The sequence below is a fragment of the Phalacrocorax carbo genome, chromosome 21, assembly GCF_963921805.1.
Source record: "Phalacrocorax carbo chromosome 21, bPhaCar2.1, whole genome shotgun sequence".
In the NCBI taxonomy this organism is placed as follows: Eukaryota; Metazoa; Chordata; class Aves; order Suliformes; family Phalacrocoracidae; genus Phalacrocorax; species Phalacrocorax carbo.
Window position 1 is genome coordinate 3,667,573 of NC_087533.1, and position 24,283 is coordinate 3,691,855.

Sequence of the window (24,283 nt, forward strand, 5' to 3'; positions counted from 1 at the left end):
TCAAGATTTGCAGGGAAAGCATCTAATTTCCTTTCGAATTTTCAATTTTTGTGTCGGAAAAGTAAAAAGGGGTTGTTTCCTGGCTGCCTTCCAGGCCAGAGCAGGGGCAGTTTCCAATTCAAAAAGTCAGTATTTTCTGCAGGAAAATTCAATTTATTATTTTTTTTCTTTCTTTCTTTCAAAAAAAAAATTGGGTTTTGTCAAAGTTTTCCACAGGGAGGGGGAGAGGGACACTCGCAGCAGGCAGCAAAGTGTTGCTAATCCTATGCACATACAAAATGGAAACACCGCTTCCTGGTGGGATTCTGGTATTTTGTTTTTATAAAAATTTTAATCTCTGTATCCCTCCTGCTACTGTTTGTATTTTTTGTGTGTCTATTTGAAAAGCAAACAATATTGCCTGCTCCTGCGGCGCTCCGGGTTTGGTTTTGCTTTACACTTATTTATTTTGCTCAGCAGTTTAAATTATTAGTCCCTGACCCTGCAAATATCTTATTGCACGTGGATCTTTGTGCACACAAGCAAGACGTGCCGCAGGTTTGTTTGCAGGTGCGAGCAGAGCCCTCGACCCCGCTGTAGCTAAATGCATTTTAACCCGAAAGGAACGGACCCCACTGATAGCCCTCACCCCCTGCGCGAAGGCCAGTTGCAGCAGGCCCGAAGGTATCAGCTCCCCTTGAGTTTGGTGGTCAGGCTGGAAATGGGACGGCGGAGGGTCAGAGGTGGCTTCAGCACCTCTGGGCGAAGCTGGGGGCTGTTTCTGTGTCCCGGGAGCGCAGGGAAGGAAGGATGGGGGATGCTGACACCAGGGAAAAGAAGGGCGAATCCCCTCATGCTCCAGCCCCCCTTGCACCCTACGAGCCATTGCTGGCTTCAGGGACCAGACACAGAGGGGAAAAAAAAGTCTAATTTTCTTTCTTGAAGTGAAAACCTAAATAAAACAAGTCATTTCAGGAGTGCCAGAGCTAACGAACCCTGCTCTCCTCCAGATTTATTCCTGGTGGTCGAACAGCTCTCGTGCCTCAGGTACTCGGGGAGCAGAGCCCATGGGGTGATTTGGGGGAGCAGCTTCCCCCCGGGGGGGGTCACTGCCTGCGCTTTTGGGATGCCCCACACCTGGTAAAATTGGCATCAGTTCACAAGCAATACACAGCAGCAAGCTAAACCTAGGTTCAAACCACACCACTTATCTTCTCCTTCAATCCCTTTTTCTTTCTCCTTTTTAAACCTTCCCCGCAGAAGCAGACGGACCCGCTCCTCCCCACCCCCCAAAACCCAGTGTGACACCCCCATCACACAGCCCTGCCCCGCCAGGGGCAGCTCCAGGGCAGCTGCCAGGCCCTGCTCGCTGCAGGACATCGAATCGTAGCATGTCCTGAGTCGGAAGGGACCCACAAGGACCCTCAAGTCCAACTCCTGACACGCAGCACGCCTTGCTCACACACTTTCCACCCAGACCACCTGCACCGGGACCCCCTACTCAGGAACCCAGCCCCCTCCCTGCACCCTACAAACACCTCAGTATCAGCCAAACCAGCCAAAAATGGGGAGAAACCCCCTTCCCGGGCAGTAAATGGCAAATCCAGCCTCACTTACCCCCCGGAGCAATGAGGTTTCACATTCAGTGCACCCAAAACTGAGGGTAAGGGCAGCCCCCCGCTCCCCCGCAGGCAGCCCGGCCTCAGAAGCACCACACACACGTAGCCCTGCTCCCTCCTTCACGTGCACTTTGGGGGTACGCAGGCAACGAGGAGACCCTCTCTCCTGCAAGACGCGGCTGTGCTGCCTGCAGCCTCCATCCCCGGCTTCCCGCACAGCTGCCCCAAACCAAAGGGCCCAGCCCTCCCACATTACAGTGGTCAGCAGCTTCAGGGCCGGAACAGGGGGGCACGGAGCCCACCAAACCAAATCCTGCTTACACCAAACTCAGAAAGACTTATTTTTTCACTCTAAAAATTTGCTATTAACTTGTTATTCCTGCAGCCCCCAGCTGAGACGCGTGGGGAGCTCCCCAGGGGATCGGGCAATGCACCGGCACGCTCAGGGACATCCAGTGACATTAATCACAAGCACTACGCTTGCAGCGTATGGGGGGGTGATTTTGGGGAACACTTCTTGGTAACCCTTATTCCTAGCTAGCTCATTGGGGCACGAGGCACACACAGGGTAAGTGAAAGATATTTTCACTGGAGCCTTGCAGATGCTCTTAGGCACCTCACAGCAGTTTGGGGGGTGATTTGCACAACATGGCTCCTTCCCAGAGAGAGAAAAACACCAAAAATCCCCTTTACCAAAACAGCACAGTCAAGAGAAGGTTGTTGCACACAGCAACAATTGCATTTACCTATTAAATATCGCCCCTCTTTTATCGCAGCTAAGAAATTAAACCCAAAAAGAAAGAAAAACAGTACTCACCCCCAAGCTCCTCTGCACACTCAGGCTCTTCCACTCTGCAGTGCAAACTCCCCTGGGAGCTCAGCTCCCACAGGCTGCTGGGAGCCCCCAGCCCACCTGCAGCACCCACCCAGGTGCAGAGGGCTGAGGGAAACGACCCCAAACTCCCCGCAGCTGGGCAGCCCTAGGTGGAGCCCCTGTCCCTCTTGCTAGCAAGTTAAAAAAATGAATTGTGGTAAAAAAGCATGGAAATATCACCCCAAAACCCCTGTGAGGGATGAAAATGCAAAGAGCTTATCATACATTTGTTAGTGAGAGGCTTAGTTTTTTCACAAGCAAAGTGATAGGGCTGGGGAGGGGGGACACAGGTCTTGCACTTGTCCCGGCAACTGGGCTGCCCCTGCTGCTTGCAAGAAAAATAATTGCATTCCAGTAAAAAGCATGGGGGTGTCACCCCAAAGGAACCCCGAGAGCTGAAAATGCAAAGAGCTTATCCCTGAGTTTATCATCGATTTATTTTTAGTGAGAAGATTGGTTTTTTCACAAGAAAATAGGGCTAAAACACTTTTTCCTGCAGCAATTCCCCGCCAGGCAGCCGACAAAGGGTGCGAGCCCACCGTCCTGGCCAAACGTGGGGGTTTGGGGTGCTGGGGGGATCCCAAAGTCACAGGCTCAGCTATTGTAAAGCTGCTGTAAAATCACAACAAGAGGAGCACAGGGAAATGGGGCGACCCCTGCAACCGAGCCCTTTGGGAGGGAGAGGGGCTGGGGAGCAAAATTCACCCCCTCGCCCCCCCTGTATACAGTGGGTGCTGGGGCTGGGGGGTGCACACCCCACTGGGTCAGAGCCGGCCCCGAGGGGTGCTGCGGGCCCTGGGGAGCACACGCAGGGCCCCCACGCAGCCACCCTGCTTAAAACCTCGCCCAAAACCACACCAGCAGGGATGATTTTTTTATATTTTTTTTTGCCAGTTTGCAACACAGCCTTTGTGTGTCTCAGAAAAACAAAAGCCCCGAAGAAACGCAATTAAAATATTATAATTATTGGTGGTGGAGTATTTGCTTTTATCGGCTCCTATTTAAAAAGATGCAAATAAAGGTGATTTTAGCATTCCAGTCAGCCTGGCTCCCTCCTACAGGGATGGAAATATTTGGTTTAGTCAACTTTGTTGTGTTGATTTTCTAGTTCCCCTCTTATTTTTCCTTTTTTTTTATTATTATGAATATACTCAGACTCCTTCCCTGACAGCCGAGCCCCCATCCTTTGCTGCATCTTCTCCCCACGCTCGCCCCCAGCAGTGCCCCGCACCACGGGGGGACCCCCATCCTGGGGAGGGGGTGCACCGAGGTGAACCCCCCCGCCTCGCCTTGCCCGAAACAGCCGGGCTGGAGGGAAAGCAGGACCCAGCTGGGGGGTGCAGGGCTCACACTGGGACCTGCGCCGGGCTGGGGGAGACTGCTGGACCTGGTGGGGGGTTGCAGCTGAAGCAAGGCAAGGGCTCTGCTGGGGCAACTGTAAGCCGAGAGCACCCTCCTCTGGCTAAAACACGGCCCTGCTGCCCCGGGAGAGCGGGGAGGGGGCCCCCCAGCCCCGGCCCCCAGCCCCGAGCCCCAGCACCCCACACCCCACGGGGGACCGGACACCCCGGTGCAGGGTGCAGGGTGCTGGGCTCGCTCCCGCAGCGCGTCCCCCCGCTTCTTTGCTTTCAATCAGCGTTAGAGGGGATGAAGCAGGTGATGGAGAGCCCACCGAGAGCCCACGTCCCCGCGTGTCACCCCAGCTCCCCAGCAGTCCGGTGTTCCCTGCACAGCGGTCACTGGGCCAGGCCCCCGCACCGTGGAGCGCATCTCCCCCCCCCCCCCCCGCCGGGGGGGTCCCCTGGGGACAGGGCAGGTGGCACAGGACGGGGGGACAGGGGGGTAACCAGGGAGGTCCAGCCAAAACCAGCGGCGATGCTGCTTGCAGCACTGTGCTGGGCGTCCGGTTGTGCTGCGCCACGGCAAGATGTGATTAATCCAGATTATTTTGGCTGCGAGAGGGCAGGGAGCGATGCCACGCCGCCGTACGCCCTGGCTGGGGAGGGGATGGGTGCTTGGGGCTGGTGGGTGCTGGGGCGGGTCGGTGCTCTTATTGCCACATCTTTCAAAACCCAAATCGCTGTGGTTTGTGGAAGGACTGTTGTGGCGTGGGCCATGTAGGCTCAAAGCGGGGCAACATACGTGCTCTTTCTCACTGTTAGGGCTTGCTGTAGAGCCAAAACTTCTGCTGCAAATCAGGGCAATTGCCCTAGCATTTTTCTGAGCTCTCCTCTCCCTGCACCTCCTAACCCAGGTTGGACGAGTCACCCCCAGGCTTGCAGGAATGCAGACCCACCCTGCCCACCTCCCTTCCCCACCCAGCACTACCAGAAGGGTCCTGGGAGATCCCAAACTGGGCACTCACAACCCCTCGCTGGCACCCCCTATGTAAATGAAGTGGATTTCTGCAAGATTCTGGTGTTTGGAGCTCAAAAAGAAGAGAGAAAAATTAAACCCAGCATCAGCAAAAAGAAAGGCCTTTGTCCTTTATTACGCTCACAAAGCAGCTTCATCCCATGTCAGCCACCCCTCACAATACAGAACATAGCTACTGAGGCTAATTAACTCTCTAATTAAAGATTAGAGCACTGCTGCTGTTGTTTTTTCCCCACAGGGACAGTCTTAAATCCAATCTTGGTAAGTAAGTACTATACAAAGCCGTAGCGGTGGCTCTGGCCACTGGATTCGGGTTTGGAAAGGGCATTGCAAGGTACAGGGGACGGGCAGAGCTGGGCAGGACACGCTGCTTCTGACTTATTTCGGGAAAGCAGAGGGCAAAAGGCAGGGAAAAGAATTGTGTGGGTGGCAGGGGTCGATGGGGGTACACCCTGGCTGCATCATTCCCACCCTCGAGCTCTGGGTGCTGGTGCTGAGGCAGGACAGCTGGGTGAGGAGGGGGGGCAGGGGGATGTGATTAGGAATAATGTGTGAAATCAGCCCTTTTCCCTCCTCCTCCTCTCTCCAAGACCAAAAAAAAAAGTAAAAAAAGAACAGCATTTCATGAAGTTTCAGACAGTCAGGGGGAGTGGTGTGGATAAAACCCTGCAGAAAAGCAAGGCGGGGCAAAAGGAGAAGCGCAGCCTGGCTGCTGGGGGTCCCCAGCAGCCCCCTCCCATGCTCCCAGTGCTCTCCCAGCCCCTTCCTCCTTGCTCTCGCTCCCTGCCTCACCTCAGGGCAGTGCTGAGTAAGGATCTTGTCCCGCGTTATTAAGTTTACCTTGACCATAAAGCCCACAAGATTATAAAAATGCAAAACTGGCCATTTGCTCTTCGCCTCCTTCATCCTTCATTCTGCACTTCTGCTCAGATTCCAGAACAGCTGATTCATTTTCCCTGTTTCTAACCCATTTTGCTGCTGGGCTCTCATGCCAGAGGAGCTCAAGGAGGGGGATCTTTGCAGGAACAGCCAGCCTTGACCCCCAAGTTGGGGGAGCCCACACAAACCCCACGTTTCTCCTAAAGCTAGCACCTTATTGGGGCAGAAATACTGGGTTGAGAATGTTTTCCCAGGAGAAGCAGCCTGGCTCAAGCCCCTAGCAGCCATCCTAAGCCTCAGAGCAACAGGCTGATATAAATGAATCATATCAAGTCTTTCTTCTTTTTATTTCTCTGTTGTTTGCTCTTGTTGTGGAGAAATCTATATTTTAACCCTAATTGTCTCCCGGTGGTAATGATTAAGGCATGGCTGGGTGATTTGCATTACAAATGCCATAGGGCTTTTGGTCCAGCCCTGATGCATCGCAGGCTCGGTGTCCAAAGCCCATCAACACGCGCTTGTTTTTTGCCATGGTTTGTGAACGCCTCACTGGAGAGGCAAGCTGCTCACTCCTCCAAGTACTCTCCAGTTCACACTCCCCAGTAGAGAGGGGCAAGGCAGTTTTATTTCTCCCTTGGAGTAAGGGAATCAGCCTGGAGCTGCTTTCCTATCTCCTCCTCTCATTGACACAGCACAACAGCCTGGTGTGGGAGAAGGTGGTGGCTCAGACCACCCTCACTTGGCTTTGGACATAGTTTCAAGTATTTTCACAAGCTGGAATTACCTGTGGTAATTCAGAGGCTAAATTTCTACTTGGGGAACAATTACAGCTAACCCAGGGCAAGGTGATGTGCTTTTAGATCTGAGGAGGTGCTCTGCCAGACACACTCACCAAGCCGTGCCTGTCTTACACATTGCCTTCCCCTGAGAGCTGCGAGCGCATCACTCCAGCGGCGCCCTGTGTCTGCAGTCACCGCATGAAGGGGCGAGAAGATGTGCTGCAGGCAACGGCCCCAGGGGTTTAATGCTACCTCTCCTAACACATGAGGGATGGCTTTTACTGTGCAGATCTTCCCACCAGCTCTAAACTGAGCAGGAGGGCTGTTTTCTATACCAGGCTTAAGCTGGGACTATTCATCTTCGGGCTTCCCTCCCACGGAAAGAGGGCATTTGCAGGCACAGGGCTGGGGTTATGCGCTCTGCGTGGGGAGGTTGGGATGCTCCCCATGAGGTTTCTCGCCAATCCCCCAACCCATCATTCATCCCTCGTGTACGGGAAGCCCAGACACCCAGGAGGGGTGTGGGAGCAGCGATGCCAGCCGGCTAAAAGGCCTCCTAGTACCAGCTGCAAGAAGTCACCAGCTCTCACCTCCAGCTTCCCAGGGGTCTATAAGCCCAGCGGTGCCTGCATGCAGGTCTCAGCCTACATACACACAGCTGTGGTTAGTACAACCTCCACAGGAGGGGAAAACCCAAAATAGATTCTTTGCTTGGGGAATTTAAAAGTTATATTTGGAATTAAACACAATAGAACTAGATAATTACATAGCCAAAATACCTATATATAAAATATTTTATATGAAATCTGCATATTAAAAGAAATCCCATGAGAAATCACACAAAGCAGCAAAAAATTTGAGTGGAAACAAGTTTGTAAATAATGAATATGTATTAGAAAAAATGAAATATATTCACTTAGAAAGTAGAGTAGTTGCTAGGCTGGTAAATATCAGTCTATAAAGAGCAAATTGCAGTAGAGCCTTAGTTTATTTAGTCTTATGTGAGGTTTTGTGAAGGCTCAGTCCAACCCACTCAGCAGCTCCATAAATGGCATTTTCCATTATTGTTTTGCAGATTAAAAAACACAGGCTGCTAGTTGAGGAAGGACATTAACCTTCTTCTTTTATTACTTTTTATATAATGACATAACTGGTTTCATTATATTTTCAAACCTCAATGAAATGAGCAGTTTTACTGGGATTTACGCATTCCCCTGCAGCATGTGAAATTTAGCAGTGTTGTTATGGGTTATGAGACCCAGCACCAATGAAAAAAAAAAAAGAAGAGTCAAAGCAAGTGTAGCTCACATCTTTATTCATATTTTTCAAATAAAACCCCACAAAAACAGCCACATGAGAAAGGTTGGAAAACCAGCACGCACATACAAGAAAACATGTCTTGTGAGTTGGAATAGATTAAAGAAGGTGATGCAGATCCTGCTAGAAATCACCATTTGGAAGAGCAAAGAAAAACAAAATAGATGTCTCTTGACATTAAAAGCCGAAAACACGTCCCCACCTCAGATTAATTTTGGATCCCTTGCTTCCCCAGCAGGCAGGGCTGTTTCAAGCCCGCACCCCCAAGTCACGCTGCATCCCCAGCAGCGTTGCCCACTGCAGCCCCACGGCTGCCCTGACACCCCCCTCCCACAGCCACCCACAGGGCGGCTGAACCCAGCTTTCCCCAAAACCACCTAGTCCCACCCCATTCCCAGGAAGAAATATCCCCAGCACACACCTCAAGCAAGCCTTAAGGTTTGCTAAGAAGAAGGAAAAACAAATACATACGCATGTTTTAAATTACATGAGTTTTAGGCTATTTTATCATGCAGAGCGGGAACCAGCAGGGCAGCAGCATCCCCAGCACGGGACACACCACATCCCTCCTGCCTCCCAAGCTCTGCCTAGCAAACAAACACTTCCCAAAAGCTCTTTCCTTACCAGATACGAGCCAAAGCACCACAGCAGTAAAAACAGAACCCCCCACACAGAGCCATACCTAAGGGCATTGCTCTGAGTGTGCCTAATAAAGGCAAGGAGGAATTTCCCTCCCTGTTCCCCATCGAAGCTGATTAGTGTGAACCACTAACGAGCCTCTGCCAGCAGCTGGATTGGGTCTCTGCCTTTCGCTGCAATGGCAACGTCGCTGATTCAGGCCCCCCCAAATCCTAGTTGGGGAGAGGACAGTGAAGAAGTAGAGTCTCACCCCAAAACCTGGAGGAGAACAGCAGGGTGTAGGGTGTGGGGAGATTTGCCCCTCTCCTTCGGCACACGGCACCTCCCACACTGCAAAGTTTGCCCGAGCCCTAATCTCACTCTATCTTACCCCAAAAGAGAGAGCCTTTGGGGCCACAGAGAATAAAGGGGGGTGGTCTGGGGCATCACCGCAGCACTGGGCTCGCAGTTCGAGGTTTCATAAGGGGACAGAGAAGCGGTGTTTATTTCCATGGGAGGTGAACACACACGAGTGCCACCAGCCATAAGCGACCCCGGTGCAGCCTCTGGTCTCGGGTCCAAGCATTTGGACGGGCCGCCAGCCCCACAGGGAGCACGGTGGGAGCGTGGGCGCATCCCGCCAGGCCGCCCCGGCTGCCGGGATGGCTCCGTGCCTGCCGGGGGGGATGTGGGGCTGCGAGCTGGTGCCGAAAGCTTTCCTGACTCCAGGGCTCCGAAACAGTCTGGTGCTTGGCTTAATCAAAGCAAAGAGGTCTAAGCATCCAGAGCCCTGAAACAGGGAGGGGCAGAGGGCTTAATGGGGCTTTATTGATTGCATTTGAAATAAAATATTACAGTTAGCATGGAAATGAACTTCAGCCGGTTCCTCTTGCTGCCGGTAGCGCTGTGCAGAAGTGACAGCTCTGCCTACAAGCAGCCACGCATACATAGGCACATCTGGAAATCAAGCATCACTGGAGAAAGCAGGAGGCCGAGCCAAGCCCGTCTCGCGCTGCAGCAGTAAGAAACAGCCCGTCCTTGCTACCTGTGCAAAACGGGCGCTGCTGCCCGGGCTCCACGTGTTGCTGTTGGTGAACGTAAGGGCAGATCTGATATCCATAAATCAACATATTACTCATTTTCAAGCATTGCAGTCTGACAGCTGTTACATGAGCACATTGTTAGGAACTGTCAGGCAGTGATACATAGTGCCTTTTACAACATATGTTGACTTTTATCTAATGTTGTTCCATAATTAGCCCCAGGGAGCAGGAATCTGGGCAGCCGGCTGGCTGTGTGATCTCTGCTAACCTTTACTGCCAGGGGAGATGGGCAGAGCCGGGAGGGCTGCGAGTCGGGGACGGTTCGACAGATGCAGGAGGAGGCAGGCAGAGCGTGGATGTGAGTGGTACCCACAGCCTGCCACCCAGGGATGGAGTGGGTCCCGTTCCCTTCCCAGGTCCCTGAGAATTTTGGAGCCATCATAAGAGGTAAAATAAAGCCCCAAGGGGCTTGAGAACTTGCCTCCTGGATGGAGCCCTGAATTTCGAGCTCAAAATGGGGTCGTGGCGCTGGGGGTCTGGGCTGAGGAGGGGACCCGGGGTACTTCTCCCATGCGTGGAGGGAGGGGGAAGGCACGGGCAGGGGACGATTTACTGATGGGTATAGTAGGTAAATGAAGGAGCAGATGGTGGAGTTAATGAATGGAAAGGGTAGATGGATGGACAAAGAGACAACGGAGAAAACGCGATGACGGATGGCTGCACGTCCACCCGGATGAGGACGAACGTTCTGATGTCTCCTCACGCCTGCCTCTGGTTTAGGAGCCAGCAATTCCACCCATGGAGGAGCAGCTCTCATGGCAAGCTACCAGGAAAGCAGGGAGCAGGACCCCCTCCAGCCAAGCAGAGGAGGGCTCTGGTTCCTCTGTGGCAGCAAAGCCGTGCCCAGCATCTCCCCTTGGTCCAAAAGCGGCGCGATGAGCCTGCCTGAAGCAGGCAAAGCAGGGTAGATGCCAGCTCCCCAAACTGGCTGCAGATCCCTCTCTTGCATCCTGGGGATGTGACACTCTCACACACATGAAGACCCAGCAGCCTGCAGCCACCATCCCACTCATCCCTCTGCGGTCCAGGACACCCTTCAGGAGCATCCTTTCTGTCACCAAAAATTATTACTCCCTCTCTTTGAAATATTCTCAGGCTCTTGCTCCACCAAAACAAGCGTCAGGGTGCTCAGAAAATGTTGGTCTCTACAAAGCCGCGCTCAGTTTGTGGTTTCATCCCTCAAGTGGAGAAACCCAAAGGGACCGCTTGGCTGGGGCGGGGGACGCACACAGTCCGATTGCAGCAGCCTCCCAGCTGCCTGGGCTGTTTTCCCTTCCTCACTCCAGCTGCCCGAGCTTGAAAAACGGGAGAGGAAAATAAATCAATAAGACATGAAGATAAATATGCTTTTCAGTACTTGCATGTTGCAGCCGATTCCTCTGGACATGCCGTGGTGGCTGCATAATTCATAAAGTCGCCGGCGATATGCAAATGGTGCAGGTCCCGCCAGGCTGGCCCAGGCGGCCCCGCTCCCTCCTCGCCGGGAGGGACGCAGGAGGCAGCAAACGTGGCTGTGCCGAGAGGGCGAGCGGCACCGAGCCGCCCTCGTGCGCGGTGCTGCGCTGCAGAGACGGCGCCTGGGCGATGGGCTGGTTTGCAGGTTCGGCTCCCGTGGCTGCGATCCATCGCTTCCTGCTGAGCTGCAAATCACATCGTTTTGGGGGTCTAAAAGGAGAAAATATTCCCTCCCCCCGTTTACGTTCAGCCAGACCCTGCTCCGGTGCCCGGTGTCACCCCGCGAGGCCGTGGGGGTTTGGGTCTGGCTCACAAGGGGCTCCACACCCTGACACGCTGGTGGGGCACATCCAGCACAATGCTTGTCCCCACGCAGGCTGCCCTGGCTGCAGAAATCCTCCTGTTGGGGCCTGAAGCACTCACAGACCACAGGACCCCACCGGAGTGCAACCCAGGAGCAGCCCAAGGTCTGCAAGAGGCTGCAGACATGGCTCAGCCCACAAATGCCCATGGAAATTGCTCTCTGGGGAGTGAAAGCCTGTCAGCCCCACGGGCGAGCACAGACCTCTCCTGCTCAGCCACCAGCCATCTCCAAATCTTCAAGGCAACGCTTTACCTCCGCCCCACAAAAGCCATTTCCATTGATGTCTCAGAATAAACCCCAGCCAGAATTTAGGAAGCTCTTACGAAGCAACTGATAAAAAAAGCTATGCCCGTGTCTCATGCTCGCAGTCCATCAGCCAACTCGCCCGTAGCACAGCACCAAGCAGAGGGGGCAGAGGTGAGCTGCATGGCCCCCAGCCCTTCTCGCTGCGGGGTTACTGCTATTTTTCTGGAGAAATATATTTTTCCCGATTTTTTACGCTGTCCCCCCCTCACTCCGGACGAATGGAGGCTTCAGGGATGATCCAGCAAAAGATCTCTACAGGTATTGTGTGCTCATGAAACCAGGGGAATTTGTGCCACCGCATCAGGGACAAGACGACATCCCCCATTAGACATCACGCCCGTCCCAGGGAGGCCATGTCCTCCCCCCAGCCACCGCTGATGGGTTTGATCTGAGGGTCTGGGTTTTTAAAAAGGAGGATTTGCGAGGCATTTCCTTCCCATCTTTCAGGCAAACACAACAGTGAAGGAAAGCGCCGGGCTAAGACCTTGATGCAGCAGAAGGTCAAGAAAACATACACGCTTTTATGAGAGATTGGGGCAAACTTAGTTGCATCTTAAGCTACTAAAGGCTTATAAAAGCCTCAAAGAATAGACTGTGCACCTCAGAAAAACCTCCCGGGGCTTCGCTGAGAAAAGTCAATTTAAAGCTAGAGTGCAGCCTGCTTCAGTAGAGAGCCATGCTCTGCAAACAGCAAGCCTGGCCTGCCCAGAGAGGAGTGTCTGAGGGGGGAAAAGGGGGTCTGGGTCTCCCGCGCAGGGTAGCACCGAGCCGTGGGCCAGCTCTGCTCGCCCAGGAGCAGATGCCATCCTCTGTTATGTCCGGGAGCAATGGGTATTAATATAAAATGACACCAACTTCTCAGATGGAAAAAAGTACTATATTAGTCATCTTAGCATCATCAGGGACTTGTTTCAGGCAGCACATGGGAGCCAAGGAGCTGTCCCAGGGGTCGGCAGTGGCCTTGCTGGGGATGCTGGGGATGGTACCCTCCTTGCTCAGCCCCGGGCTGTTCCCAGCTGAGATTTTTCCCCCTCCCAGGGGCTGCTGACAGTCTTCCGTCGCCCCTGCCGTCCCTGATTTGCTGCTGTGTCCATTCCTCCTTCATCCTGACAGCAGTGCTTACCAGGAGTGGCTGCTTTTCCCAGATAAATAGCTTAATTAGCTTTCTATTGACTCAGGCAAACACACTCCTCAGGCAGCGGCTGGGAGAGGAGAGGCAATACAACCCCAGGGAGCAGATCCTGCACCCCAACAGCACAACAGGCTGCGCAGCGGGAAGGGCTACAAGCTGCCAGACTGGGGAGGTTAAACAGGTCTTTGCCCCATCTTGCTCTCTAGAATCTGCCGAGAAGGGCAGATACAGCCCCAGGAGGGGTTTCTGGTCCTCATGTGAGCATCCCTGTGAGCATCCCTCGAGCAAATTCCGTCCTGAATTCCCTGGGAGAAACACACAGAGGGTCAGACCATGGCAGGAGGACAAATGCAGGGTGGGGGAAATAAAATAATAGTAACAATAACAATAATTTTTAAAAAATCAAGCATCTGCTGGACAGCGAGGCTGGAAATTGAAGCGCAAACACCAAATATGTCTGCAAGACGCAGGGAATATTTTTAATTTTGGAAATTGGCAAAAGATTTGAGATAGCTGGAGAACAATCAGCGCTTCCCTTCATGCCTGGAGGAACCAACAAACTTTGCATAAACAATTTTTCTTCCCTCTGATCTGGAAAGCCTGCTACCGAGCAGCCAGAGAGGCCAGCACTGGTCCCCAGTGCCCTGCCCAGCTGCTGACTTGGAGAAAGCCAAACCCAGAAGGACCCCTCGAGAAATGACATTAATGTCCCAAGAGCAGCGGGAAGGGAGTAATGCAATGAAAGAGGGTTCGGCAGCATCCGCCCCGAGCTCAGCTTCTGATTTCTGGTCCTGGAACCCTGGGGTGCTTCCTAATCAACAGCCCTCAGTGTGGCCACCCTGAACCCCACGGGCAAACATATTTCCCTGCCAGTTAAACACCATCCACATGAAATGGGGGCCGGGGCGGGGGGGCAATTAAAAATAACAACTTCCCACAGGCAAGCCCCCGCAGACTGCGCTGCCCCAAGATGTGCACCGGCCCTGGACAGCACCGGCATATTAATGTGATGGAGGATGCTGTCCGCCTCGGCCGGGCACCAGCTCCAGCATAGGAAAGAGATACCAGGAGCTCAATTTGTGTTTGCCTGAGCCAAGGAGAAAATCTAATTAAACATGGCGTCGGGCTTGGAGGAGCTGGGGATGGGGCTGGAATATAAAGCGTGGCTGCTTCCCGCAGATCAGAGGGCAATATTAATAAACCCACGGAGGGGGACTGGCGGATCAGCTGGTAATATTGATAAATGTAAAGCAAAGACAAAGCAGCTGGGGAATATTGGATGGTAATGCTGATAAAAATGCAACGGGGACCGCCTCGACAGCAGGCTGCAGACAGCCCTGCTGTCCTGCACCGCAGCCACCTGCCTGCTTCCCCGGCAGTGGATGGCATGGGGCGTCCCAAGGAGCCCCGGAGCTTGGCAGGGAGTGAATTTCAGCCTGACAGGCTGCTACCCCCATTGCTGTGCCCCCAGACCTGCAGTCCCAGAGCAGCAGCGGCTGCTCTGCACGTCCCAGAGGCAGGTCGCAGTGGAGAGGAGCCATCGAGGCACAGGGCAGGGGCAGCACCTGGCACCTCCTGGGCAATGCGCCGGGGGTGCACAGGGGATGGGGACCAGGGACTGCAGTGACCAGGGGCTGCATAGGAGACCAAACTGGGGCAAGCTGGGGGCACACAGCACCGGAGATGCTCACTGGTTGCTCCGTCAGCTGCAGGGATGCAGTGCTGGAGCTGAAGGTGGAGCGGAGGGCAGGAGCAGTACGGAGGGGACGGCACAGCCTCCGCAGCTCTTTGCCTTCCCCAGTTACCTGCAGTGCTTCACCTGATCTCAAGCGTGAAAGATGAAAGTCTGTTTTCTCCCACCCTCGGTGAAAGAGAGGCTCCTGCATCATGGTGGGGCCAGAGGGAGATGGAAGAGGGAAAGCAGCCCATGACTCTTGCAGCAGGAGCGACGATCCTAGCTGACATCTTGCACAAGCCCTCTTGGAGCAAGGGAGCTGGCAGCGAAGGGACAGCTAGCACCTGATGCAGAAATCCAGCATAAAACTGCCTCTCGAGGCTGCAAGGGACCTCCCTCACCCGCTACCCAGCCCTGCACCGTGCTGTCCTGGGCACTACACAACTGCCATTTCCCAGCGAGGACAAGCAAGGCACAGGGAGACAGTCCCGGCCCCGATACAGCCTGCCAAGCCCCGGCTGCCCTGCTAGCTCAGACAAGAAAAGCTTGTGGGGGGGAAGCAGGGCAGGGCCCCTCGGAGCCTGCCTGGGGGCTCCCCAGCACTCAGCCCTGCCTATTTGCACAGCTCCCAGGGAAGGGATGTTGGCCACAAGTGACCCTGAGCACCCCTGAAGCCAGGGGACCGAGCTCCCACGGCCATGCAGCCACCACTCCCCCCCTCCAATGCTGCGCTGCTTCGAGCTACTCCTCCCCAGCAGCATATCTGAGCCAGGGGATCAGAAAGAGCCACTGAGTGCATTTTAAATAAAAGATTGCATCTTTCAGAGCTATTGGAGTGATGATTTAAACATGAAGTCAAAGCCAGTAATGGTGTTGTCAGAGCCATAGCGGTAACTCCAATCAATAATTCACTGACAGGCAGTAACTGTGCCTCCAGCCAGACCTACCCACAGCGGGCACGGTGCTTCCCACCGGGTGGGAGGTACATCCCCTCGCCTTGCTGCGGCCTCCTTTCTCCCTGCCAGCACAGCTGTGGCCCCCACCAGACTGGGAAAGAGCCAGGGGCCAGACCCAGAGCTCCAAAGGGGGAGGATGCTGCCTGGCTCTAGGGAACGGGAGGTGAAATAAATTTATTGCCTGAGGATGGTCGAAACGCTGGAAACGCCTTGGCTTGTTGGTGATTGCAGCCCAAGTCTTCCTCTCAGCTCCCGTGCCCTTGGAGAGAGCCCAAACCACCCCCAGAAAGGTTCAGCCCTCCCTGCCGGGCTTAAAAGCCCTGCCGAGGGACACCTGTGTGACCCCAGCCCCACCAGCACAGCTGAGCACACCCATGCTGGGGGTGCTGGGGGCTCACGGTGCTGTGCACACCAGCACACTCCTCCCCCACCCCAGCGAGCATCCCTCATCCCCGTGACACCCTCCAGCCCGTGACCCGCACACCCCTTGATGAGCTCCTGCAGCATCATTTAGCTACACAAATGCCTCGGTCACAGCCCACCAACCTTGTATTTGCCCACTCATTTCCCTCTAATGCAGCATGAATCAGTTCCCCCATAACACAGGATCCAGCGGCGGGGGGGATGGCCCCCTCACCTCACCCCTCCTCCTTCCCGCAGGGTTTCATCGAGCAAGGAGCAAAGCTGGGTTGGAGCACCTTAATGACTCCCGAGCAGCCCTGGGCTGGGCAGGCTGGGGAGGGGCAGCAGCCGGGCTCTGCCCACCCCTGCTGGGGTGCAGGGTGCCCCAGCACCCATGGCAGGAGGCTCCCTGGCCCCTGCACCGGTGGAGCAGAGATGTGCAGGGTAGGCGTAAGAATACCCGGGGCAAGCTGGGTAAGGGAAGGGGCTGCCCTCGACACCCAGTTTTGGGGAGCAGTGCATGGAGAAACGGGGCAGGATGTGCGAGTGGCCTTCGTCTGCCTCCTGTTCACGGATGGGGGACGCCCCAGAGCCGGTACCTCCGCCCCGAGCTGCGTCCCCAACACGCTGAGGGGTGCGAGGGCAGCGCACCTTCCCGCAGAGCCGCCCCTAAAAGCCATCATTGCAGAGAGGCTAAGGGGGGACTCCATGGGGATCCCAGCCCTGGGGGCGCAGCAGGGATGGCTCAAGGGAAAGGGGGCGGACAGACAGATGGACAGAAGCAGCCCCTCTATTCCAGTCCGGCGGGAGAGATACCCAGAGAGCAGCGATGCTGGAGGTGGTCGAGGAGGCCTCTTCTCCCTGCCTCCCTGCCTCCGCCAGCGCCGGCAGCTGCCGAGGCGGCACTGCCACCTCGTGGCACGGCCACCGGCAAAGCTGGGGACGGTGCGGCACCGCACACCGCACACCGCACACCCCCGGACGAGGCACATGCTCTGACGGTGTACACAGACTTTATTAGAAGCAGAGCCGCCGCTGGAAAAATCAGCACTGAAAATGTGGCAAAAAGCCTTCAAAGGCAGCCAGTAAAAGGGAGCGGAGAGTGGGTCAGCCTGGATAAGAGCGGGGTAGATAAAGGGAAGCTGTGGCAGCAGGTGGGGTGGGATCCCTGGCCTCAAAGGAGACAGCAAGGGACCCAGCTTGCTGCCCAGCCTCGCCCTGTGGATGGGGCTGGGGGTCTCTTACCTCCTAGTCCTCGCTCGACAGCAGGACTCGGGCTTCAGTGTCCATCTCAGTGTCCGGCTCGGTGTCCGGCTTGGCTTGGAGCGCCAGCTGGGACATGCTGGAGCAAGCCAAGGTTGGGGGGGGTGGGAGTGGGAACCCCTGCCCTGGGCAGGGGGGAAAGGGCTTTCTGCCAGGATCGACCAGCCCTTTCTCCTTGCAGGGGATGGGGGTTTGAAGCCCGTGGGGTTTAATTCCCAGGAGCAGGGTGAACGGCAGCCTGGGCTGCAGCCTGCCAAGGGCTGACAAGCCAGAGCACAAGGGGTGTTTAGGCAAGGGGAGCCCTGGGGAGTGTGGCAGCCGCCCAAAGGCTGTGCCGGGGGAAACTCACCGTTTTTCTATTTGCTCCAGCTCTTCCCGTGCCGCCTTGCCCCCTGACACGCTCAGCACAGAGCAGACCTGGGTTTGGCTGCAAGGACCGCACCGGTGCCCTCAGGCACTGCCGCCTCCACCGCGGAGCTCGCGAGCCCAGCACGGTGGCATGTCCCACCCCATCCCATGCCGGTCCTGATGGGTGCCATGGGGCCTTACCTCCGCCTCAAGGGCTGGGTCGTGGTCCTGTCCTCCAGGAAGGAGTGGCTGAGTGACCGTCCCAGTGGGTGTGCAACGAAAACCACATCATCCTGCCAAAAGCAGAGGGAGACGAGGTGTTCAGGGCCTTGGCAGGAGGAGCCACGGGGTGGGCAGACGCTGTTCAGGGCACAGGCACGAGGTGGCTGAAGCTGGGTCCCTCCATGGGTGCAAATGGGAAGGTTTCTCATCCGAGGGTGTGTTTAATCCCCAGGGGGCCCACCCAGCACCTCCCAGCTGCACCTTGCCGCGCTCCCAGACGCTGCCGTGGGGCACGGCCACGCTCAGCCCACGGATCCCAACCTGTGGGTGCGGCCCGCTCGCCGCCAGGCACGCCGGGGGAGCCGAGGCGGACTCGGCCCGCTGCGCCTCCGTGCCAGCCAGCGTCCAGCTGAAGAACGCGGAGGTCCTGTCTTCGACCTGCAAAGGCAGCAAATCCACCGTCAACCGCAGTGGGAGGACCATGCGTTGCATCCCGACCCACAACCCTGCTTTGCCGTCAAATCCTGGGAAAACCTCCCTGGATTTAAACCCCTGGCCCCCCTGGTTTAACATCGGCGTTTACACCCCTCAGCCTCACCTCCTGCAGCCACCGCTCCATCAGCGAGACCACTCCCACCTCTGCCGCAGGGATACCCTGGAAGAGAGGCAGTCGCTGAGCTCCTCGCCCCGGCCAGCAAACCTGCCGCAAAGCCCCCAGCACCGCCGGCAAAGCCCCTTCCCCACCCCTTACCACGGCACCAGCGGAGGGGAAGGGCGCACCGATGCCCTTCTGTGCCATGACGTACGCCAGCCACGTGGAAATGATCATCCTGGGCGCCGGCCGGTGGTACCACCGATGCCCCAAGCCCGGCGCATTATTGGGTCAGAGCCGGAACCGGTGTCGCGTCACCCACGTTCCAGCACCGGGTTCCAAGAGCAACAGGGCCAAGGGAGCTAGAGGAAGCAAATCCCGATTCAGGGCACCCACAGGTGCCAAGACCTTGGTCCTGGCTACGGGACAGAGGGATGCGGGGTGCAGCTTGCACAGGCTCTTTCGTAAGCCCTCCTAGAAGCGTGGCTGAACGGGACGGCAAAGGGCAAGAAAAGTTGCTGAAGGCTGGAGAGAACCCAGCAAGAAGCCCCGCATGGCTGCATACATCATGGAGACCCGGCTGGAGGACATACCTTGGGGCACCCCGAGGGACAGGGGGGGTCCCCCTTACACCCCATTGCACTGCATGGGATGCTCAGGGCAAAGAAAACCCCAGCATCTTCCCACCTCCCAGGGCAGAAGCATCCTCTCTGCAAACATCCCCGGAGCACCCCACCACCCCCCAACCTAAATCAATGACACCGACAAGTCAGTCTTTTTTTTTTTTAGCAAATGTTTATTTATATCAAAATACAAAACATTTCTGAAGCAGGGTAATGTTACATGAGGAGCAAGTTAATCGATTCCAAAACCCATCATTCTCCTACAGCATGGCTAGTTGTACGTAACATTGCAACACTGCCAGAATTTCTTATAGTGGGTACATTAACATAAAAAAACCAACCAAAAGTCAATCTATGAACATGCAATGTTACCGGCGATAAATTGTTAAGTACTCAGCAGGCCTTAAAATCCCAACAGGCAGAGACCGAGGGACCAGCTACTCCCAGTAAGGCAGGGCTTCAAACTCTCATTTCTTCCCATTTTTGTTGGCTTATTAGCATTTAACTCATTTACTGACAACAGTCCAACAGCCAAAGGGACCCAACTGTCTTGTAAGAGTGGGATTATTGCTTAGAGCTATCAAAGCAGACCCAGCTCCCAGCCGTCCCCAGGGAGGATGGGGAAGGGCAAGGACGGGGCTTGCAGGGCGAGAGCCAGGAGAGGGCTGCCTTGGCCAAGCGCTGCGTAGGTCGGGCTGAGCTGGAAGATGTAAAACCCCCCTGGCTGAGGGGGTTCAGCAGGTCGTTATCCCCTTAGAGGCGAGCTCCGAGTTGGCCCAGCCTCTGCCTGCAGTGGGGGGGGCCGGGAGGAGCGGGCAGCGCTCCCGGCGAGGTCTCGATTACCTGCCGAGGGCAGGCTAGCACCCAGTCGAAAGGAGAGTTTGGGGTGAGGGACCCCCACTTGTGCCCCTCGTCGCGCACCTGGGGAGCGATGCTGAAATTTGGCCTCCTCTCCCCAGGGTCCCGGGCCGGCTCCGGGCAGGAGCCCGGCCGTTCCCGGGGGTGCCAACGCCGAGCGCGCTGCCACCGGTCCCTCCTGCTGGCATTTTACCGGCCTTCGGAGCACCGAGGCCGAGAGCAACAATACAGATACAGAGAGATTATATAGAGCGCGGAATAAGTTTCGTATAAGGCTTTGGTACAGCACCATCATGTCAGATTTATTTGTAAATCGTTTACAGAAAAAAAAAGCTTACTGAAAAAATAGTGGTTTGTTTCTCTTTTTTTTTTTTCTTTTTATTTTATTATTTTGAGGAACATACCTGAAGTTCAAAAATTAACCCTCTAGTTGCCGTCTGGGCTCCCATCAAATGCTATTTTTGCTGTGTGCAATTTAGAAACGAAGTGACTCGAACCCAACTCCCACTAACCTGTTACACAGCCCGCCCGGCTCGCAGCAGCCGCCCACGCCGCCCGGCCAGGCAGCGGCCAACGCTTTGCAGTGCACAAGTCAGTAAAATCAACACCACAGAGATTCGGCAGCTACTCACTTTTTAGTAAAGATTAAAAAAAAAAAAATAAAAACAAGAAAGAGAAAAAAAGTCACAATGACAAACATTATGGAACCAGCGGTACTAAAGTTTCCTTTATTATTATTGTTATTAAAAAAAGTCAGTTCCACTGGTTACCATTGAAACAGCACCAAAGAGCACCCTAACGTGTGTTATACATCGTAATACTCGACATTCAAGAAATGGAAACGAGGTTGAATGGTCTAGTCTTTATATCCGTAGGCAAGAAATCCTTCTTAAAAAGAGGAAAAAGTTGTCCCACACAACCAGAGACCTGTTGGGTCCGGAAGAAAATCCTGCCTTAGGGGAAAACACTACGGAGTTAAGAGGGAATTAAATGAAGAGCTACCTGTGGAGGTCTATGAGGGTTCAGAGACTACAAACCTATCAAAGGGAATTTAAAAAGTCTGGGCTCCCCGAAAGAGCCAGGGATGCTCCCCTTGGGGATCCAGGGATGCTACCCCGGGAGCTGGTGTGCAGGTGTGACCTCCGCATGCCCAAAGGATGGCTCGAGAAACCTACGGCGACATAGGCGTTTCCAGGAGGATTTCTATAGGGGTTTCCCACAAGGGAAACGCGAAGGGACCACAGCCCGCACAGGCGTACGGAAGGTCCTGCATCCACCCAGGGCCACGGAAGCATCCTTTGCCTGCTCTCTGCTGGCCCCACGGGGAAAAAAAAGGAACAAAACACAATTGAGAAGTTTGGCCTTAAAGTGCGTGTGGGAGGGCAGGGAGTGGGTGCCGGCATCTCCCACGGAGCCGAAACCTCCCCGAGTGGAGAAAGGCTCTTCCCACCGCTCCCAAGAGCCAAGCAGGAAGAGCCTGGGAGGGGGCAGGAAGCAAATACCCCCCTGAAAAGCAAGCTCCCGCCGGCTGCGCGTGGCTGCGGCGATGGAGGAAGCGGGGTTGCGTGTACCAAAAAAAAAAATAAACAAACCCAAGGGAAGCAGGACGATGGTGTTGGCGTGGCCACCCCTTCACCCCCTGCGCCCGGGGAGGAGCGGCTCTTTATGTGTCTGTTTGGCATCCAGAGGGTTAACGGTACTGTGGAAAGTGTGCTTTGTAAACATTTTTTTTTTCCTCCTGTTTTTTTTCTGTAAGTGATTCCAGGGGAGATGGGGAAAGGAGAAAGCTGCCCGCCCCCCAGCCCACCCCCAGCAGTACCCCAAAGACCCACCGGCTGGGTGGGGGGCAAAGCAGCCCCCCAGCCCAGACACCAACCGGTGAGAAATCTCATCCCTTCTCTTTCTCCTCACATACTTTTTTTTAAACATATAAAATACTCAGTTATGTATTTACCGCTAATAAATGCAAGTTAGTCCCATCAAACATGCTTTGCTTCGATATCAAGAATTGGTGCTGAACAACTCTTGGCTTGATATTAGAAACATCCCCCCCCCAACCCACCCACCCGCCCCCGACGAAGAAGACAGAAATATCACGGAAAATACAGGTGACACCTACGGAGGACATGGTGCCGCTGCGAGGGGGCCAGCTCCCGGGCATTACATTCGTGCCTCAGCCGGTCGGGGACGCAGTGTGACAACCTGCCCGGCCCCGGAGGGATGGGAGCGCCCGGGGTCTGCACCACCATCCCCTGCCTCGCTGCAGGCACACCTGAGCCTAAAAACCAGCATCCAGGTCCCCCAAGGGCCACAGGACCCAGCCCGAGGGAGCCAGCAGCCCCCGCAGCACACCACTGCCCAAAGGCGATCCCCAGAACCTGCCCCAAGGAAGGCAGAGGGGATGGCTTGCCGCTCCCAGGCATCACCCAGCCCCGAAACTGGCTCTTCTCCCCCTCGCCGCCTGCGTGTGTGCGGGGAAAGGGAGCAGCGGGGCACGGCGGGTCCGTATTGCTTTGCAGGAAACACCCCGAGCACCCCCAGCACCTTCCCCACTGCGCCCGCTGCCCACCGAGCCGGGGCTCGATGCCGTTTCACCCACCGGGACGGGGAGAGCCCCGAATCCCACCCCAGTGCCCAACCAGGTATGCGGGGCAGCCTCCACGACACCAGTAAAACCCTGATGGTGGGAGATCTTTCGTTGGTTGTAGAGGTATTGATGTGCCTACGGAGAGGGCGCCCGCTCCAGCCGGGTGCGGGGGCCTGGGGGGACCCCACCACGGCCACGCAGGCGGCTCTGCGGCGCTCCGCAAACCGTACGGGGGTTTCATAAACCCTAAGGATTTATGAAGGTGGCGAGGACGGGTGGCCGACAGCACCCGGCGAGGTAGCGGCGTGGGGAGCTTGTCCCCGCAGCGTCCCCCCATTCTGTGCCACCACCACCGGCTTGCAACCGGCCTCATCCTTCCTGCTGAAAATAGCACCCTTGGAGCTGAAATTCCTCTTGTTTCTCTGAAAAAACCCAAGCAAGACACAGCCCTCGGTGGAAATACCACCGCCTCGCTGCAGCACCGGGCAAGCTTGCAGCAAATGGGGCGCCTGGGCTCATCCCCTCTCCCCGGGCTTTTTCCCTTTTCAATTTTTTTCCCCTAGTGAAACAGCAACGCAACAGCAAACAGCAGCAATGCCGAGCCGGCGGCAGGACAGCAGCCGGAGCCGGCGGATCCCCCTCGGATCCCCGCGAGCCCCCCCAGCCTTGCCCAGCCTTCCTCTCTCCCTCGCCACCATATTGCTCAAACAGCACTAGGCATGGATACAAAAATAAAACAGCTATGTGACTTAGAGATATATAATTTTTTTTATATATATTTGTATATATATTTTTGTCTATTTATAGGTGGATGGAGAAGCAGCGAAGCCGAAGCACAATATAATGTAAAAATACTCGCTCTGCTCCCGCTGTTCAGACTCTCCCCACCTCTGACAGCCTCTCTCATGCTGCACAGAAGTTTGACACCTATCACTATGGAATTATTTTAAATATTTATTCTCCCCCCCCCTTCTAAAATAGAAAGTAAATATATATTTGTTTAATTTTATATACAATGCAGTTTCAATACACCAATATCGTTTCTTTAGATAGAGATACTGGGGCTCATTTCTCAAGTCTTTTTTTTTATTTATTTTTAATGTAAGTGCTGGGGGGGAGTGGGTGGAAATCAGAGGAGCTTTCAGACCACAGGACTGCCTCGTCCCAGGAAGATGGGCACCCCGCCTCTGCAGCCCTCTTGGTCCCCTCTAACCTCAGGAGAGCAAGAATTAAAAGCCCCCCTGGGAGAGAAATTGTCATTCCGATGGTAAAGCAAAAATCTGGGCAAACTCTCCTCCCTGGGGGATGCCAGCCCCTCCATACCCCGTGTCCCGCCCCACTGCAACCAGTATAAAACCCCTTAGCTACCATTACAGCGCATGCTTTTGATGCCCGAGCCCCCTCAGCCTGGACCAGCCCATCTGCCCCCCCCCTCTCTTGCCCACCCCCTCCCTAGACACGGTCCTTCGTCCATCCATGCACGTATCAAAAGACAGCCAGAGCCCTGGGGATGCTCGTCGGCACACGTCCTGAGGTCACCCAGCATCACTGGGCAAGACGCCTATTGCCACACAATGACGAGGGACGGACAGCTTAGACGGCGCAAACCCGCCGGGCCAAAACACATATAAATAGGGAAAAAAATGAGGAAACACGGCACCCAGAGAGGGGAACAGGCTCCCACCTCCAGCCCCCTCCCAGAAACCAGCACCTCCGCACCGCTCCTCACTACGCGGGGATGCACAGATTGAGGGAAATTACGCTCAGCGCTAAGTTTTGTCTTGTGCTGGCACAGGAATTGCCAAGCCAGAGGTGCCATCGCTGCTTCCTCGGCCTCCAGTACTTGGCTCACGTGCTTCCCCAACAGATTTCAGTCATCTCTAATAGGAATGAATTGCACTTCCCAGCCGCTCCTCTGCAAACACAGGCAGAGAGGAGCAAAGATATTTAGCAAAA

General features: G+C 55.2%; 1 long non-coding RNA gene across 1 annotated transcript; it reads right to left on the reverse strand.

Moving 5' to 3' along the window:
• Positions 1–17,084: 17,084 nt before the first annotated feature.
• LOC135316657 (uncharacterized) lies at positions 17,085–17,834 on the reverse strand. Its single transcript, XR_010375897.1, has 3 exons — positions 17,647–17,834; positions 17,447–17,524; positions 17,085–17,176 (listed from the first exon to the last, which is right to left on the reverse strand). It is a non-coding gene; the product is annotated as an uncharacterized LOC135316657 (long non-coding RNA).
• Between the last annotated feature and the right edge of the window lie 6,449 nt (positions 17,835–24,283).